Here is a 13,140-nt window from a genome sequence, read left to right on the forward strand (position 1 = left end):
TTAAGTATGAAAGTCCTCTGGTCAACTTTGGAGTATATTAACCTGAACTCATAATATGCTTTTTCTAATCACTACAGTGTCACAGTGGTAACATTCATATGGTGATTTGGAACATTGTAATCACTAGTAATGTGCTCCGCATTAATAATTATTCATTATCTGTTGTTTTTCAGTTCTGTCTTTCTGAAGCCAAATAAATTAGGACAGAAGTTCATTGCAGTGGCGAAGTCAAACACTGAAAGACTAGAGATTGCTGAATTCAGTATTTTCTGCAGTCTTCCCTTATTCACCCAGTTCTCAAAATAGACTTTTATTTTCAGCAGGTTCCTGTTGTTGATAGAAGAATTATGTGCTTCAAGATTTCATTTGATTTTTTTACATTAACTTTGTGTAACCCACAAGCTTTTGTGCATAACCCAAGATGCACTTTTAAGCAAGTCACTTTCTTTCAGACATTTTTGAGTTATAAGGTCCACATTATAGCCTCTGACCATTTCCCAAGCTGGAGTGGATGTGGGGAGAGGGTCCTTTTATCTTCTGAGACAGTAGGACAGCTCAAATTTGTGCAGTTGCCAATTCAACACAGATATTTAGCCAGTGTTTACCTTAAATACATATTCAGCTGAAAGTTTTAGTTTATGTACAGCATGGGGGAGCTGATGTACAGATAACATCCAGTTCTTCTTCAGAAAGGCATTTAGCAGCCTTATTGTTGCTTTTGTTTGCCTGCCCACCTCCCTCCTATATCTGCCCTGCTCATGTTGAGGATGTAAAATGTCAAACTGACAGTTCAAGTGCAGCAAAACAGCAAACAGATGTGAGTAATGAGAAAACTCTACCTGAGGCTGCCCCACCTGCCATCAGTGGGAAAACATGGGTCCAAGAAAGAGTTTGCTGTACTGTCTCAGCCTCTGGAAGACCCATGAAGATGTATGCAGCCCTCTGCCATTACCAATCTTAGCCATCTTGAACTCCTGCCTTAAGGGAAGAGATCTGTGTCTGTGTGTATTGCGAGGTGTGTGTCATTATCTGGAAGAAATGTGGGCTTGGGGGGACATAATTCCCCTCTATTTTCCCTCATAATATAAGTTCAGGAATTACAAGATACACTACCTATTTTCTTTTGTTCATATCTAAATTGTCTCCAGATCCTCAGGATGAGGATGAATTCCAGTTTAATACCTTATTATACATGTGTGACAGTGACATAAGAGTGCTACATTACATCTCTGACATAATTACTTTCTAATTTAATGTCTTTTGTATTTTTCTATTTGTAAGCATGCAAGACACTACCTCTGTGATCAGAGCCGTTTCACCCACAATATCATTTCTTTGACCAGCATGTCATAAGGACAGTAAAAGAACAGTGGCTTTGGCAGCTGTTTCACCCAGCCTGCACAAGTGGCATTGTTGCTATTTTGAGCATGTTTCTGTATGGCAATGGTCTGTAAAATTTTGGACTTTTCAAAAGGCCTAAGTGATGCAAAGTGCCTTATGTTCTCAGCATCCAACACCAAACAGGTTAAGGATCTTGTTGAGAGGACACTGTTGAGAAGCTGAAATTTTACAGGGAATTGCATTATCAAAATAACATCAGTTATACAAAAATAATAAAAAGTCATCAATTACGTTGTGATTGGCTTGAAAATCATAAAACCTTAATGAGTAAAGAGAAGAAACAGTGTGGGGCTGGAGATCTGATAGAAGTAAATACCAGACCTAATTTTGTGAGTTAGGACAGCTTGTTTGCAGCAGGTGGGAACTTGGATGGCAGATTCTGGCAGAAGCACAGCAGAGCTGGACATGCATCCCTTCCGTAGAAATGTTTTCCTGAACTTGACTGCAATTTTATCCATTGTGGAAATATTTCCAAGTGCTTCTGATATGACTGGCCAGCAGGCACCGCTCTAAGATCAGCAATTGCTTCGCTGCTGTGGCATTCGATAAAGAGCTCGTCACAATCCCTTCCAGTTTCCTCTAATGGGGGAAGGGTCTCCTGATAGCTCAAGGCACCAGTCTGGAGTGTATTTACCTGCTCCCTGACATAGGGAAGGGGTTGCCACAAGATTTACACTTGGTTACTGCAGGCAGTTCTTGGTCTACTCCTGGGTTTCAGGATACATAGAGATAGCAATGAAGCATTGCTGGCAGGTAGTTGGACAGGAGGGAGATAATTTTAACAGGTTATTATTTAATGCTCTGTGCTTGGAGGTTTCTGGAGCTATCTGCAAAGAACTGGAAAAACAGATTTCCTGAGGAAAGGCTTCTGCTTCCTGAATTGGATTTAAGCCCCTGAAATACTCAGTGGCTTGCAACAAAATGCCCTTGTGTGAACGTGGTCTGTGTACTCCTCAGCTGCATCTAGACAGGACCTGTTCAACTGCACTTCTTTCAATACAGCTGCAACACCCCCCGGCCCCCTGTGCCCCCCTTCCGCCCCTCACTGCCCTTCCCTCCATCCTCTGGTCACACAGGTTCTGATCCCAGGCTATTAAAGCAGTGCAAAGCCTGAATATTGCAGACTAGCTCTAATTAAACCTCCCATCTGCAGAGGTAGTTTAGACAGGTACAGCTGGAACTGACTGAATTTTTCCTTTACTGCCTTCTGGGATTAGACCAGAGCAGGGATCCTGCTGCCTCCCTGGAACAGAGAGGGGAGGGAGCTGTGTAGGAAGAGGGTAGAGAAGAGGCAGCTTTATCACCATCTGAGTGACCTTTCTGCTTTTTGGATTGAAATGGGACCATTTCCTCTGTGTGCTGACATTTGCTCCAGCCCTGTCCTTCTGTCGCTTTCTCCATCTCCGCTTCACTTTTTAATTGCCTTTTGTTTTACTGGTTTACTCCACCCATACCCATGCTCCTTCCCTTCAACTTCTCTCCAGGGATTCCTCTGCATGAATCTGGCCAACACAGCAGGCAGAGAAAGGACAGCCATTGATCTGGTTTTATTACCCAGATCTTCTCATTCCTCTGTGGGATGGGTCTGTCTTCTTTGAGATCTCAGGCCACTTAAGGCTTCTGTTTGAGAAGGAAAAAAAGAGGTGTGAGGATCTCTTTCTTTTTTCCCCTCTTCTTGCTCTGCAGATCTCCTGGGGTACTCAGAGTTTGACCGCTGTGGATTCTCACACCCTGTCTGGAGCTGCAGGAAAATCAACTCTTGAATAGCACGTAATTTCTTACAGATATTTTGTGCGTCATTTTGTTACTGTGTTTATGCAGTTGTTGCTTGCAAACAGCACGTTGTGAGTTTGGCTTGATCTCCTCTCCTCTCTCCTCTTCTCCACTCCGTTCTTGCCCTCTTGTCTTTGTTTGGTCCTAGTTTTGTCATGATCTAGACAGACTGGAGACTTCTAGGCTCCAGAAGACCTGCATTTCTAATGTAAGAAAACAAGTGGAAAAACGCTTAATCTTTTTCCATTGGACTGAAATCCTACAGGCTCCTTAATCTATTACAAAGTCACATAAAGGGCATAGGCAGCATTTTTTTATTTTGGCAGTCATCTTTAAGGGGGGTGAGGGGTGCAGCAGAGACAATTCAGTTGATAAATCAAGAAACCAAGAGATAGGATTCCTGATTTCTGCTCTTGGAAATCTTTTGCCACTTGTTGGCTGTCTCACTCAGAGCTTGTCTTTTTTTTTACCTAGCTGTTAAAGAATAGCTGTTGCACTTGCCTGCAGGAGGTGATTATGGAAAAGGTAACATTTCCCTTAACGGCTGAGCTGCGGTCGATTTAATTTGCAGTTTGTTATGAAATGGTAACTATTGTTTTACCTCTCTTCATCCCCAGGCTGGGAGAATGGGCACAGAGAGTTCCAGAGATAAATGGTGTGCTAAATAATTACAGGCCTGGCTCCCAGGGATGGTTTGAGGATTAATGGCTGTTTGTACAGCACTTCAAGATCCTTAGCTGAAATCTGCTTTGAACTCTGGGGCATTTCAGGCTGCAGGTGATGGGTACCCCCAGGCTGTGGCAGAGGCCAGTACTCAGAGTATATCACATTTTTTGAAGCACACATGCAGCTCCAGGGATGTGGCTGGCCAGGCTCATAGAGAAGCTTTATTGTAGATCTGAGAAGTGCTCCTATGTGGAATGGGAAGGTGACAGGGAGGACCTGTCCCTTCAGGCTCATTTCTTTTAAGCAGATGAAGCTGCTTGAAAGAGGGACTTGAGGATAGACCCATCCACTGAATGCTTCTCTAGCCATCTTTCTGGTCTCTCTGTTGATTAGCAGTGTCCCACTGGTAAGAAGTCAGTGCTCAGCTGTTATGGATATAAAAAGCAAACAGCCTGAGTTGCCTTCTGATGCCAGCCAGAGTTTCCTTGGTCTTTTCTCCTCAGGACCCCATGGGTTTGCATTAAGCCAGAACACTGCATTTCAAGTCTTAGGGGCTAATATTCCATGAATCACCATAACTTCTCTAGGCTGGGACATTTTCTGTCATTATCACAAATGAGGAAACTTTTCTGTTGGGTGCTTGCAAAGTGTTGGAGTGCCAGCCTGGCTTTTACACTTCCCTAGAAGGAAGTGCTGAGAGCATCGCTTTCTAATCTTGCAGCAGAGGTTTTCAAAGGGGAGGCTGTGCTGTGGGAAGCAGTGGAAGATTAAAATGGATCCAGCCAGTTTGCACTTGTTTGACTACAGAAGCAGCCATCAAGGGCCAGGCACTTGGGGAAAGTTCTCCCTATCCTGTGGGAGGAGCACATGCATTTGGGAAGGTCCTTGAGTGCAGCAGCCACCGAAAGTGCAGGAGGGAAGAATCTCTCCCTGCATCTCAAGAGTCGCTCAGAGTGGTGCAGGGAGTTCAGTGCTCCCAGCATGGTCCTGAGCAGCAGATGGTGGTGCTATGTGACAAGGCTCTCGTGGCACTGAGGTACAGGGACTGCACAGGGACCGTGTCCCTGCAGTGACCGTGGGGAAATGGGACAGGACATGTTACGGCTGGGGAGTCTGCACTGAACAGGTGCAAGGAGTCCATCCCAAATCCTTTGCTACTCATCTCATAATGAAGAGGAGAGGAGAACAGCTCATCTTATGTAGTCAGGGACCTCACCAGCGTTATTATTGCCCATCTAGTTATGGAGAATATGCTGGGGAACAGATATGTCATCTGATCTTTGTCAACCCTTTTTTTTTTTTTCCTTCTCTTGTAAAGCGTTGAGTCCTGGTTACAGGCAATGCAAATAAAAGTTCCCACCACCCCTGCCTCCGGAGAGCAGCACATTGGAGAGGAATGAAGGGCCGTGGAAATACTAAGCATTATTTTATTATGGAGACAGAGTGAGGACAGAGGAGGAACACAAGAAAAATGCTAGGATAAGACCGCACAGATGGTGCTTACGTTGGGAAGAACAAACCCAAAGAGACTTCAGGAGACAAACAGATAGGAGAAGAGGAAGAAAGATGGAAACAGGAGTCTGAGCAAGACAGGCAAGGAATGACAGAGCCACCTTCTTCCAGTTTATCCAGAGAGTGGCAGGAGCAGACCTGGGGCTCTTCATCTGTGAAAAAAAATAGTTTTCTGCACACCATTCTCCCATTTTCCTGAAATCTCTGCTTTTGCTCCTCCAGGCAACCATTAATCTAATATTAAGCCCCTTAACCTCTCTAATTGTTCCCTTTCAGTGTCAGCTGGTTTCCTATTAACCTTTCAATCTCTCAGTAATGCAGTTACTTCTGACTCCAGCCAGACCCAGCTCTAAAGCTTTACCTCCGGCAGTGAATTTTCCAAGCTTTCACTTTTTTTTTTTTCCTCTTTCTTTTCGGTAATGATTATTACTGCTGTTAAGAAGCCAGTTTGAACCGGCCTCTAAGTGCACGAGGCTGAACCAGTTGGAGTCTATAAATAGCCCTTCACTAACCTTGTACCTTATTTCATTAGGTTGATTGGCTTCCCTCTCTCCACTTCATTGCACTTCTATCTCTCTCTCCCCTCTCCATTATTGATGCTGGTTCTTTTGTTACTATCTGAGACACCTGCTTGTTGATAGCAGGGTGGATCAGCCCTAGGATTTTCCCTCCCGAACAAAATAGTGTTGTCGCTGGAGAAGCATCTCCAGAGTTTTGTGACAGAGGGAAAGCAGAGGGTGAAGCAGGTCTGAGACAGCAAGTCAGAAAGTGTCCGTGCTGTGCAATAGGAAGATTGTGTGGCTGAGCACCAGGGGCAGAGTTTGCTACCCACAGGCTGTTGGGTTTCTCCCATGACACACAATGTGATTATACTTGAGTGCAGTCTCCTGTGTGATCCCCACTGCACTATGTCAAAGCCAAGGCATATGCCCAAGGACAAATGGTGCTGCAGTTCAAATCAAGCAGATGTACAGATCCCAGAACTGTCTGCTGTTCCTGAGACCAGTCCTTTGGCCATTTTGAGATTACTCAATTTACTATTGCTGCTTGACCCTGCAACCTGGCAGAGCATATTTGTTTCTTTGACCATCATCACATCTCAGCTCTAAAGCATTTTTAGGCTGAGCCTCCTTAATTCACCTGCTTCTTCTAGTGCTAATAAAGTTTCTGAGCTCTGCTCAACCCTGGTGCTTCTCACTAAAAACTGCTCTTTTCTGGTTTTTTGTAAAATACAATGAATGTTTGCACCAAAGACTGAATTAGGCAATTGCATAAGCTGACCTGAAATGTCTGGGGCCACTGTAAATCACAGCTCAACTTCACAAGTCTGTGCACTTACAAACTGCTCGTGTGCAGCGGTGCAATGGGGCAGAGCATCTGCCAATGCTGCACAAGTACTGGGGGTGCTATTGGAGTAGCTTAACAGGTTTTGTTTGGTGCATTCAGCAACAGCCATGCTTTCTACAGGTGGGGAAGCATCATCCCAATGCACAAGAGCTGGGATCGAGGATCCAGTCCATTTTGCTCCCTGAAGAAAGGCAAGTTCTTTCCCTGTGAAGCCTCCTTTTTCCCCAAAGGGAGAGACTTAGAGGAAACTTTTCCAATCTGTGCTTAGGCTGATGTTTGCAACCTTTTGCTTCAGCTCAGAAGAAGGATTTGTGTTCCTAAAAGCTCTTCTGTTTTTTTTTCTAGCTGTATCATTTATCTAACACCAGCTGTTACCTTTCCCTGAGAGTCCTGCCTCAAAGTCAACAGCAACTTACCAAAATAATAGGAGCCATTCTCTTCTGCTCTCTGTACAGTTCTGTGTGTTCCTACTTGCTCACTTACTGCTGCTATTCCTTGTTGTTGGAAGGGCAGATTCTGGCAGCAACAAGCCTTTGTCTTTTTTTCTGGCAAACAACCTCAGTCTGCAACAAGGCAGGAAAGGAAAACAGTGAAGAAATGAGAGCTGGTAAAACTGGGGTTAGAGGAGAAGGTTAACTTCTGGCAGCTTCATTTTTTAAGTTTGATGGGGGAAAGGTTTTGTAAAAGCACATGTATGGAAAACAAATGCCCTCCATCCCCTCCAGAGCAGCTGGCAGTTGGCATTCACACCTGTTTAATAATACAGGTTCTCCAGGATGGCTGTGTTCTCACTTTCCATTGCCCACAACCTCCTTGTTTTCCTGTTTATCCTTCCAAATTCCTGCGCCTTGCTCCTGTGCCTTTTAGGTATCCATGTCTCAGCAGGATTAAGGAGCCTCCCTGGGGGCTGCAGCAGGCCCCGAGGTGGTCACTGGGGCAGTACCTCCCTCCCTCCTGTCCTTCAGCCCTCCCAGTGACAATTTTGGTTGCTGTGACTTATGGAGGGAGCTTGGGAAACTTTTCATGTCAGGGTCCTGAGTGCTTCATGGTGAGCAGGTTTACAGCCGAGTCAGACCCTGGCTGTGCTTATGGAGGCCTGGGCTCAGGCCAGGATGTTGCCTATGGTAGGAAGAGGGGGCCCAGAGGCCTCTCCGCTCCCTGAGGCCAGCACAGCAGCACCCTCCTAACAGAGGCCCAGCACAACCAGGGGCACAACCCGGCCCGAGAGGAGGAACCAGGGGCTGAGTCGAGCTGGGTTCCCCTCTCCCCCACATACTGCTCACATACTGTCATGGTTTGGGGGCTGTCAGAGCCCCTTTGAAATATCCTGGCCCGCCTGCCCTTCACGGAGGGTCCCTTGCTGCCTGCGGAAAGCCAGAGCCCACAGAAAGGCCACTTGCCCTGCTGAGAGCACGCAGCGGGCACTGGGCTGTCCCTGGCTGCAGGGACAGGGGAGCAGGAGTGACCTGAGCCACAAAGCCTGGCGGGATGGGGGCTGTGTTGCACACAGTGACACCTCTCTGTCCCGCCTGCTGAAGAAGCTGCCTGTCAGTGAAGGTGACGCAGAGTCCTGTGCAGCAGAACACGTGTCCAAAGGAGAAGCTGAGGGCAGAGGTAATGCCCATGGCAGAGCTACCCCTGCTTTTTTGATCTGTATTATGGCAGGTGAATGGTATCAGACCCGTCGTTAGCTACAATCATGTTGCCCATTTTGCCTGGTTTCTGTGGCCAGTCCCATCTATTTCCCTTCCCTTGGGAAGCTTCCTAAATATTTATCCCAGTGATCAATCATATGACCCCACTGTAGCAATGTGATACGGCTTTAGCTGTGCTAATCAGCTTAGCTTGGGCCCCTGACCCCTGTCATCTTATTTTAGGAAAAAACTTTACACAGTGCCTGGTAAGGGCTGTTCAGTCCAGAGGATTTAAATCCAAAGTGAGAAATAGCAACACAGACTTTTGCTTTTTTGTTTTGTAGCCAGAATTCAGTTTACCATTATTCTGATTTGTCATTTCTCTAGGAGGAGTTGAGCTTTGAATAATACACAAACACTGCAATTTCATGATAAAATATATGACTCTTGACTGTTAACTAAAAAGCACCCCAAATAGCAAATGATGAGTGCTTTGGCTGAAGCACTTAAGAGATGTTCGGTCATCCAAATGGACTAGGACACTGAATCCCTTTCCTCCTTTCTCCTCCCAACTTTAAATGAGGCCCTTTAAAGCAAAATGGGCTCTAGAGAATAATGTCTGGAACAGGGGAGTGAAAATATGTGCCTTGAACCTCAGGGGGTTTTGTGGGGAATACATCAGAGGACAGATGAACCCAAAGATAAATATATTCTTGAAGTGTTTTCTTTTCTCCACAGAGATGTCTCAACTCCAAAGTAGCAGCAGAAGTCAGAGGTGAATTAGCAGCCAAGAGCAGCCAAGATCCCAGCTCATCAACTGCTCATACTGGTGGGAGAAAGGGTGCTGAAAGCCAAGCCTCTTTCCAATGCTCCAAGAGTGAAGCACAAGCCCTACAGACATTGTATGAAATATGAACTCATATCTGTAGAAACTTGTTTTATTAGAGACATGAGTACTAACAACCTTCTGTGCATAATCTCTGAAGGAAACAGACTGGCTTTGTAAGGGAGAGACAGATGAGAACAAACTATACTTGCATAAAAGAACAACTGGAAATATGTTGTGTGAGAGGAGGGTCTGGCAGAAACTGAGCACTTTCCAAAGCCTGAGAACTCCTACCAGTGGCAACTTCTGTCATTTCTGATGGTGAACATCCCATGGGCTGCCAGGGCAGGGAATGTCTCCAGACCCGCCTGAGGGCTTTCCCAGTCCAGCTGCTGCAGCAGCCTCCTCTCCCAAGCTTCTGAAGCACCATCTGGATGCAACAAGACCATCTTCAAACTCCTGTTTGCCACATCTTCAGCCCTTCCCCCACCCTATGAAGCATGTCTTTGAGTGAGTTCATCATCCCGCTTTCTCAGCAGGTGAAAATATCCTCCTTTTTAGCATCCCAGGGAAGACATGGCAACTGCTGAGGTGTAATAGCAGACTTTGAACATCCTCAAGGCTTTTGAACCTGTATTGTCCTCTTGACACCCATGACTTGAATATAGTCTGGAACTGATTAACTTGACTGCTTCAGTCTCTGGAAGGCAATGTTCTTTCTGCAGTTAAATATTTACTTATCACTGCGCATGGACCAGGCATTACAGGAGCCTGAGCAACATTTGCATTTTCTCCCCATAAACTGAAAAAGGAGCATCCTCCATTATTTCAGTGCTGCCACTCCCATCCATCATGGTAGTCCAGTCATGTCCTGTTCAAGCTAGCCACCTTCGTAGATTCAGCAACATTCCTAAACCATGAGATTTGTAGCCCACACCATGGGGAGGCCACATTGCACATCCAAAATATTCCTTGGTTCCAAAGTACATCCTCAGAGAAAAACATGAATTCTATTTCTGAAAATCATGTGTCTCTAGCACTTGCAAGCACCTTTGCATGCAGGACACTGCTTGGGGAGAGGTTGAGCTCTCCCCTACCCAGTCTTCCACTGGCAAAAGGACTTTTATGATAGAAATAATTTCTATCTTAGGCAGCACCACAGTGAAGTGGTAAAAACAGGGAAATCTGAAGCATTGGTAGGGGCTTTTAGAAATACTGGAGTATTCCCATCTTCCTGCCAGTTCCTACCTGCTGTAAATGCTGGGGTGGGTACCTCTGACATGCCAATATACCCATGAGGAACATATCACCCCTTTTTGCTGCCAGCATCAGACTGCTCCATCCTGACCATGGCAGGCCAGGGAGAATGTTTGCCAGCCTCAGGGCTGGGTCTGGCCCCCAGGGTGCCAGCAAGTTGGCACTGCTGGATCTCTGCAGGGAGTGAGGAGAAGCTGGGAGGTGTTTTGGCTCTGTTCAGGGCTGAATAAACAGAGCAGCTTTTGCCTGGGAATAGCTGCAGTCCCTGACCACACTGGTGATGCAATGATGTCCCTGTTGCTCCTCCTAGCAGGGGGAGTCTCCTGTTTCCTCTGGCTCGGGCAGAGACTCTTTTTTTTTTTTTTTCCCTGCCCCCTTGGCATCCAACAGTTAGTTTACCATTTCAGTCACCAATGATGGCAACCAAAAAATAATACTACTGTACTCAGTTAATCCATAGGAAAATCCCACATCGGCACACAAAAGGTGGAGACAGTGCTCGCGCATTTTCCCCTAAGGGCCTTAGGCAATGGAAATTTTCTCAAGCTCCATTCATTAACGGAATAGATGAACAGTTATGTAAGGTCACATGAGGGAAGTGGTTGGTCTTTGGTCAATGAAAGAGTTAGTCACACATCATTGAGCTGGATGGCCCTGGGAGGAATTGTGGAGCCACCCTTTGCATGTTCAAGGACTGAAGAGGGAGAACTTTAGCTATAATTCCTCACTATGCCCTGAGCTTGGGCACCGGCTTTACAGACCTGGCATCACAGGAGGAATGTGGTGCTGCTGAGCAAAAAAGCACGGATTTGAGGTCTCTTGAGATCCTCCACACTTTCCTCTTCCCAAATCACTCAACTCTCCTCTGAAGGACTTAAGAAACTACCTGATGAACTTGTGGTGCCAATGTGCATTTGTGCATCCCCCCAGCCAGTCTGTTCTTGACTGGGTACTCAGAGGGTAAGTAACATGATACAATTCAGCAGTCACAGGGCAGATAAAATCTGTATGAGGGCTCTCAGGAATCACTGGAACATTACTAAGACATTCAGCTGGGGGAGAATTTTCAAGGATTTCCTCTGGAACTTGTCCATTACTGAAGTGGTTTGGACTTTTTCTCTCCCTCTTTGAACCAAGGATGATGCCATCATACAGAATTTCCATGAGGCTGACTGTAGAAGAGAAGATAGGGCACTGACTGGCATCCAGACTTCAGTACCCAGTTATTGGTCTGCAATAATATTCTCCCACTTCTCACTGGCTCTCATCCTTGTCCCAGGTAGCCCAGTCAAGAGTCCTCCAGTCCTCTGAATTTGAGTTACCTTGGCCTTTGGCTCTTGTTAGCTTCTGCTCTGGGGCTTGCAGCTCTGAATTTTAGACTAGGATGTCTTGCAGACAAATCAAACCAGCTTTGTTTGCTCATTTGCGCTAATCCCTGGATGCTGAGTGACCAGCTTCAACCTGCTAGTGTACTTTCACCTTGCAGCCAATTTCTTGAAGGTCATTTCAGACCATTGGAGAGGCAGGGTGACAAAGCTTGGCTGGCAGCCTCCACAGGCCATGGAGCAGCGGTCACCTGGCACCAGCGATCAGCAGGACTCACAGCCTGATGAGCGCAGAGGGCAGAGGAGGCCTGCAAAGGAAACTCGTGTCAAGCAGGTGGGGAGAATGTGGGTGCCAGGTTCTACCTGTACCATGATCTCATGCCTGAGGGGGCTGGTAACAAGTTGTAACTGTGTAAACCAAAGCGCCTCCCACATTTGCTGGTCTGCCCCGAGTGCTGAGGCTGTGAATCCCTGTGAGGAGGACACCTTGACCCACCCGGGAGGGCTGCGGCGTAGATCCGGCCCTCAGGAAAAGCCCAGCTGTCTCCCTGAGCAGGTGGTTTCCAGGAAGAGCCACATTCCTGACTGTGAGGAGCTGAAAGGACCGTGTATGGGATATGCCTTAAAATAGACAGAGATAGAGGAGCAGAATTCAGGTCCCAGGCAATGTGGACTTGATGGCATCTCAGGCGTTTGGTCAGGAAGGGAAGTGCTGCTAAAACTCCAGCTGCCTCAGCCTTGACTGCAAGTGTGTCTGATAACCTTAGGGTTCCTTTCACTCAAGGAAAGGATTCTGGTTGAGATTTTTGGGTTTTTCCAGCCAAATTCCATTCTACTTTATTGTTTTCTGGTTTTTTAAAAGCCAAGCTGAGCTGAAAGAGATTTCCCCTTTCCCAAATGTTTGAGATAATGTGGAAAGAGGTCTACCTTATATTTGGAGAAAAAGTTTAGATCTCTAATATTTAAAATAATTTATATTTTTTTTAGGGAAAGAAAGGCCTTTTTGAAATATTTCATTTCAGTAACCTTAAAGTGATCTTTTTAGAACCATCTTACTATAGCTAGCCTTATGGCTTTTAACAACTAAGTATTATTGTTTTGACAACTAAGTATTGTATAAGTATTGTATATCTGTAGTAAATATTTTTTCTTTAAAAAAAATCTAAATGTTATGATACTTAGAAAAGGGGTTCCCTCAGCAGTATCTCAAGCTGACAAATTCTTTGAAAACATCTTTTCTCCAAAAATTATCTGGTTCTGAGGAACCAGCAATACATTTGAGAAAAGTTTGGTGAAAAGTTTCCAGCAAATTCTCCTGAAGCATGTATCTTTTCACTGTAAAGCATTTCCTGGCCACTTGCAAACCAAGCAGAGATAGGTTGAAAGACAGAGCTTCTCG

This window comes from Onychostruthus taczanowskii, unplaced genomic scaffold (assembly GCF_017590055.1).
Source record: "Onychostruthus taczanowskii isolate IOZ18803 unplaced genomic scaffold, ASM1759005v1 scaffold34, whole genome shotgun sequence".
In the NCBI taxonomy this organism is placed as follows: Eukaryota; Metazoa; Chordata; class Aves; order Passeriformes; family Passeridae; genus Onychostruthus; species Onychostruthus taczanowskii.